We start from the raw sequence: 6,590 nt of genomic DNA, 5'->3' as shown, positions 1-6,590 counted from the left end.
AGAGAAAATGGAAGGTTCCCTAGTCATACTGATCCTAACCCAAGGAGAGAAATCGTACAATCATGTGAATGCTGTCACAACCCTAAGAAGTGGAAAGAAAGTTGACAACAAGGTCGCCATGCCTGATAGTGAACATGCTGTAGTTCACCCTGCTGAGCCAGAAAATGAGGAGACTGATAGAGTCTCCAAAGAGACCAATGAGGGTCCTGTTGAGCCTCACTTTGTTCCCAGAGCCCCGTTTCCCCAGCTGCTAGTTCCGACTAAGAGGGAGTCCAACTTTAATGATATATTGGAGGTTTTTAAGCAGGTTAATATCAACCTTCCATTATTAGATGCAATTAGGCAGATTCCCTCTTATGCCAAGTTCCTTAAGGACTTGTGTACGCGAAAGCGTAAGCTCAGTGTCCAGAAGAAAGCCTTCATAGCTAGTCATGTGAGTTCTATTATTCAGAATACCACTACTCCTAAGTATAAAGACCCAGGGTCCCCTACCATTGCTTGTACAATAGGTAAGTACCGTGTTGAGAAAGCGTTGCTTGACTTAGGAGCCAGTGTGAACTTACTGCCATACCATGTGTACCTTAAGCTAGGACTTGGTGAGATGAAACCTACCCAGATAACACTCCAGTTAGCTGATAGGTCCGTTAAAATCCCTCGTGGTGTGATCGAGGATGTTCTTATTGAGGTCGACAAGTTTATTTATCCAGTGGATTTCGTGGTCCTAGATACCCAACCTGTCCCCGACCCAGAGAACCAAATACCTGTGATTTTAGGTCGCCCATTCTTAGCTACGTCTAATGCGATCATAAACTGTCGAAATGGTATTGAATCTTCTTTTGGTAATATGACTATTGAGCTGAATATTTTTAATGTAAACAAGCTACATTCTGAGCTAGATAGCACATGTATTGAAGAGGTGAACATGATAGGAACCTTAGTTCAGGAGTCATTACCAAACATCGTATCGGAAAATACATTGGAGAGTTGTTTATCCCTTTTAGCCTGGATTCGACGATAATAGTAACATTGAACAAGTTAATGCTCTGTTGGATTCTGTTCCTATGTTAGATATTGATATATGGAAAATAGGTTCGAACCATTACTAGCTTCTGAGTCTATCTTAACCTTATTTAAAAGAGCCTCCTGAGTTGGAGTCTAATTATACATTTTTAGGCCCACCCGAGTCTTTCCCTGTGATTATAGCTTCCGATTTGGATAGTGATCAGGAAAGTAGTCCAGAGACCGTGCTTCAAGAAAATAAGGAAGCCTTAGAGTGGACCATAAAAGATATGAAGCAAGCTGAGGATGAACCACCTGATTATGACTTAGAGAAAGCAATTGACCTTTTTCAAGAACCCGATGGTCTAGAAATTAGGAACATTGTGACTAGTCATTGTAGAGGCACCCAAAATTCTAAGTTTGGGGGTAGAGAACTAGAAGAATCTCTTGAGTATTTTAAGGACTGGGAAGATCCGGAAATTCAAGCAATAATGAGAGGTTTGTGTGAGAGTAGTGAAAACCCTAAGTTTGGGGCTAGTAATGATTCTTGTGATCGTCAATTATCCCCATTAGAAGTCCATATCTTGGGACTCGAGCCTAGTGAGGTATTCCATGAGTCTATTCAGACTCCACAACCCGATCCTCCTGATAATGTCCAGGAAAAAATCCATATATTAGAGACCCGTTTTTCGGATAAAGCTGTTTGCCGAGACACTCATATGAAGCCCAAGTGGTCACCCGTTTTTCGGATAAAGCTGTTTTCCTTTTGTAGATTTTTGAAGTAATAAATGTAAACACCAAGCATGAAACATCAAGAGTCTTAAACTAAGCATGCTCCATCAAAATGAATCACAATTATTCAATAAAAATCAATTTTCCAATAAAAATTCCATGCAAATAATCATGTAATAATATTGCAAATAAATAATAAAGTTAGAATTATACCATAAATAAGGACCAATGGCTTCCTCCGTCGCCTTGGCTAAGGGGTTTAGCTCCTCATCTCAAAAACACACTCACAAGATGTATTCATGGCTAAATAAGTGTTTTTATTGATGAAAATAATTGATAACAGAAATTTGCAACGCTGAAATGGTGTTACAGCGCCACTGTTACAAAGGGGTAAGTGCTTTTAAGACTGCTGTAAACGATAAACCATTACTGCTGTAAAACAACGACACTGGTATTGTTATTTAAGACTGCTAAAGAACGACTGACTATGTGAGTCTGTTCTTCGTGTTCTTCAGGATCTTCAATGGCAGCAGCAGCTGATGAGTGCTAAAAAGTGCATATTTCTATATCTTTTTGTTGGCATTTAGCTCATCTTTTGTGCATTAATTCTACATTTTATCCCATATTCTGTATTTTCGTTGTTTTCAAGAATAAATACTTTTCTTAATTAATTTTGCATTTTTAGGTAATAAATAAAGTTTGGATGAATAGCAGAGCGGAAAAGAGCAGAAAAGTAGTGAAAAGCCGGAAGAAATTACGCAAGGAAGACGCAAAGAATGGAGCGCACGTCCAAAAAGCTAGGAATGGGCTCAAGAAGGAAGAATTGTTCTTAAAGAAGATATGGGCTTGGCATACCCAAGGCCCAAAACCCTTACCCAAACCCATTTTCTATATCCATACCCGCCTCCATTCTCAGCCGTTAGATCGGATTCATCTCATCATCCAATGGTCGCTTCTTCATTGTTCATCAAAATCTGAAGTCCCTGCAAACACCATAGTACCTAAATTCCAAGCCTTCAGATTAGATCACATTTAGATCCTACGGTCGCTTCTTTGCCTGCGCATCAAACCTCGATACTTCCGCTTAACACTACAACACCTAACTCCATCTGGTGTCGTCAATTTTGTTGTATCTCATAATCCAACGGTCGCCACATACCTCTCCATCGTAGCCGTTCGATTCAATCTATATGGGATCATCCAACGCTCTTTACTCGATGTCATCAAAGTTCGCTATCCCTGCTTCACACCCAAGTATCGAACACCCTATACCCATCGCCAAACACACCCTTCTCCCAAAACAGTCGAGCTTCTTCCCCTTCTCCCAAAATCAGTTGCAGAACCACCACCACCTCCATGCCTTGTCTCTGCAAACTGTCACTACCTCGCCTTCTCCACCACCATCACTTCTTCCCCGACCGTAGCAGATACCACCATCACGTCCCCATCTTCTCTAGCCATCTATTACATCAACTTCTCAACCCGACAACCCTAGTTTAGAAGTTGATGAAATAGGTGAGGTTAGAGACAGAAATTGAAGCAGCCGAGAAGAGCAGGAAGGTCAGAGGAAGCATGGGTCGAGACTACATGGAAGAAATTTCCTCGATTTGGGTGAGTATCACTAACCCTAATTTCTCTGTAATTTGGGGGTTTCTCTAGAAACCCTAATTCATGTTGGGACCGTACCAGGAGAGGATTAGAGTAGGGAAATGGGCTCAATTAGACCCATGACATTAGAAAAACAGTAAACCTAATTGTACTGTTTTATTTTGGGATTTTGGGAAAATGGGTGATAACCCTAATTTGATGTTTTGGGTATAAATAGAACTGGAGGGTGTGTGTGAGAGAATATGCCTGGAATAGCCGGCGTCCAGAACTTAGTTCTGTTAAATGTTCATTTTGCTGTTCACTGTTTATCCATTTTAATGTTTTGATTTTCTCCATTTTATGTCACTGTGATGTTGTTATGTGTTGTTCCTGTTATGAACTCCACTGTTTTGTTATGTTTGTTCTCTGTTGTCACTCCCATATTCCTGTTATGTTATGTTTCTGTAATGTTTGTATCATGTTCTCTAATGTTCTTGTTATGTATGTTCTAAACCTCAAATGCTAGGACTAGATGAAACCATGAATCAATAAGATAGTCTTCATCATGTGCAGCTCTTGTCAAATGTTGTTAAGCCCTTAGACTAGTTGTACTTTAATCAGACAATTAGTACTTTGGTAACTATTTTAGCTGTGAGTAGAATATCCCCTAGGTTAATGGTGGATTCAACATCCTAGTGTTCTTTCATCACTCATGTTTACTGTTTTGTGTGAATGTTAGGCTAAAGCCTTTAGAGCATTGTGTTGATTGAGCAGTGGGGAGAAACTAGTGCTCACTAGTGACTGTGAGCAAACTAGTTCTCTTCCCACTCTAGTAGTATGCCTAGGCTCACCCTCACCATCTCACCTTCACCATCTCCCCTGCCCTTGGCTTAGGCCTTGGTTTACTTCCATTGTTCTTGTTTAGTTTCATTGCACTGTCACTTTTCCTCATTCCTTCACTGCCACTGTTTTACTTTCACTTGTCCTTCATTTTGTTTGCCATTTGCTCCTGCTACTTCAACTACTCCTTGTTCTGCTGCTGCTACTACTTGCATTGCTTGTGCTGCTGCTGTGCACTGCTTTCTTTCCCCTGCTGTGCAGTACTGCTGCTGCTGCTGCTTTCTTTTCCTTGCTGCTGCTGCTGCAACTGGGCTGTTTTTTCTTTTCTGTTTTCATTTCACTGTAAATAGCATTGCATTGTAAATAGCATTGTCTTCTCTAGCTTCCTTTGCCTCATTAGAGCCATTGTCTTGGCTTGTTAGCTTACTGCCCTGCCTTGGCCATTGTCTCTTAATTGCATTCTGTTTTGCAAAGGACCAGCTCATTGTAAGGCCAAAGGCCCAGTTCACTGTCAAGGGTACTCAAATCCCATTGACATTCAAAGCCCAGTGCACTTCAAGACCAACTGAGCCCAAGCTCAGTTCACTTCATTATCAAACAAGCCTATAATCCAAAGGTACCCTAAGCCCAAAGCCCAAAAGGCTTCATAGTTAACCAACAACAAATTAAAGCCCAAAATAGCTAAACACTACAAAACACACCCAGTCTCTGTGGATCGACCCGTACTTGCACGAGCTACAACTGACGACCGTGCACTTGCGGTATTACTGTAGGCCCGTTTTCATTTCGCTTAAATTTTATACGCTTTCCCGGGCCCACCAAGTTTTTGGCGCCGCTGCCGGGGATTGTTTTGCATTTAAATATAATATCTTTGAGGCCTACCAAGTTTTTGGCGCCGCTGCCGGGGATTGGTGCTATGTTTTTATTTTAGTTTTATTAGCTATTTTTGCATTTCACTGCATAGCATTTGCATCTGCATCTGTTTCACTTCATTTGCTGTTGGACCTGCTGTTCTGAACCAGTTTTTCCTCTGCTGGGACGCCACCAAGGAAAAGAACCAAAGCCCAACTGGGTTTTTGCAACAATATCAGAGCAGCTGGGCTGTGCTTAAAAGGTATTCCATTTAAGAGAACCCGAATTGTGGGCTTCCAATTCTTAATCGTGGGCTTGTAATATTAAAGCCAATTTTTGGGCTTTTTATTTTCTGTTGGGTTTGTAATTAATTTTTGTGGGCTTGTTTGTTTAATTTGTGGGCTTGTATTTAATTTTTGTGAGCTTGTTTAATTTGGACTTGTATTTTGTATTCTGGGTTTTTAAACCCAGCTGAGCTTGTAACCGATCACGCTAGGTTAACTCGTTAGTGGGCCGAGTACCCAAATTCTAGGCCGAGATTTTGGACTCAGTTTCACCAAACGTTTTCAAACCAGCTGAGCCACAGCAAACACAAAACCAATAGTGGGCCTGCTCCCATTCAAAAACCAAATTTTATTTTCTTCAAAAAAAAAAAAAAAAAAAAAAAAAAAAAAATCTCTCCCATCAACAAACCAAAATTTTCTTTTGCTCCCAAATTTTAAAACCAAATTTCTACTTTGCTCCCATTTTTAAACCAAATTTTCTTTTTCAAATATATCCCATCAAAACCAAAATTTTCCCATAAAAAACCAAATTTTTGAAAACCCATTAAAACCAAATAGTGGGCTTTGTGTCTTTTCAAAATGGGCCAACCTAATGCTCTCCATGAATACATGTGTCCCACAATAAAAATTCCATCATCATGTATTGTCTTACCTCAAACCAATGACCTTTTTGAAATAAATGCAAGCATGATACAAATACTTCCTATATTTCGAGGGCTCGATTCTGAGAACCCTTATACTCATGTAAAAGAGTTTGAACAAATTTGCTGTACTATGCAGCCTGATCATAAGGCCGAAGACTCTCTGAAATTGCGTTTGTTTACATTTTCTCTAAAGGAAAGGGCCAAAACATGGTTTTACGGTTTGAGACCACAATCAATCACCACTTGGGAACAACTCACTAATCAATTTTTCCAAATATTTTTTCCACATCATAGGACCATCGCTATTCGTCAAAATATCAATTGTTTTGTCCAGTTGGATGAGGAAACTGTTTTTGACTATTTTGAACGTTTTAATGATTTGTTGAGCGAATGTCCACACCATGGATTTGAGAAGTGGAGACTTGTCGCTATCCTCTATGAGGGACTAGACTTTAAATCTCGAGCCATGGTTGAGTGTATGTGTAATGGTGAATTTCTTGATAAAACTGTGGATGATGCACGGAAATTTTTAGCTGAGATTGCAGAGAAAACCCGTCACTGGGAGTCCATTAGGGAAACTGAGACACTGTCACATGATATTGGTGGTAATGAATTGAACTTTGGAAATAGCATGTCTATTCCTTCTCATGTG

General features: G+C 40.1%; 1 non-coding gene across 1 annotated transcript; it reads right to left on the bottom strand.

The window, feature by feature from the left end:
* Nucleotides 1-6,242: 6,242 nt before the first annotated feature.
* Nucleotides 6,243-6,346, bottom strand: LOC113300812. Its single transcript, XR_003335926.1, has one exon. It is a non-coding gene; the product is annotated as a small nucleolar RNA R71 (small nucleolar RNA).
* Between the last annotated feature and the right edge of the window lie 244 nt (nucleotides 6,347-6,590).

This window comes from Papaver somniferum, chromosome 7 (genome assembly GCF_003573695.1).
Source record: "Papaver somniferum cultivar HN1 chromosome 7, ASM357369v1, whole genome shotgun sequence".
NCBI lineage: Eukaryota > Viridiplantae > Streptophyta > Magnoliopsida > Ranunculales > Papaveraceae > Papaver > Papaver somniferum.
Note: the sequence above shows the minus strand (reverse complement) of the source record. Positions and strands in the feature narration are given on the sequence as shown.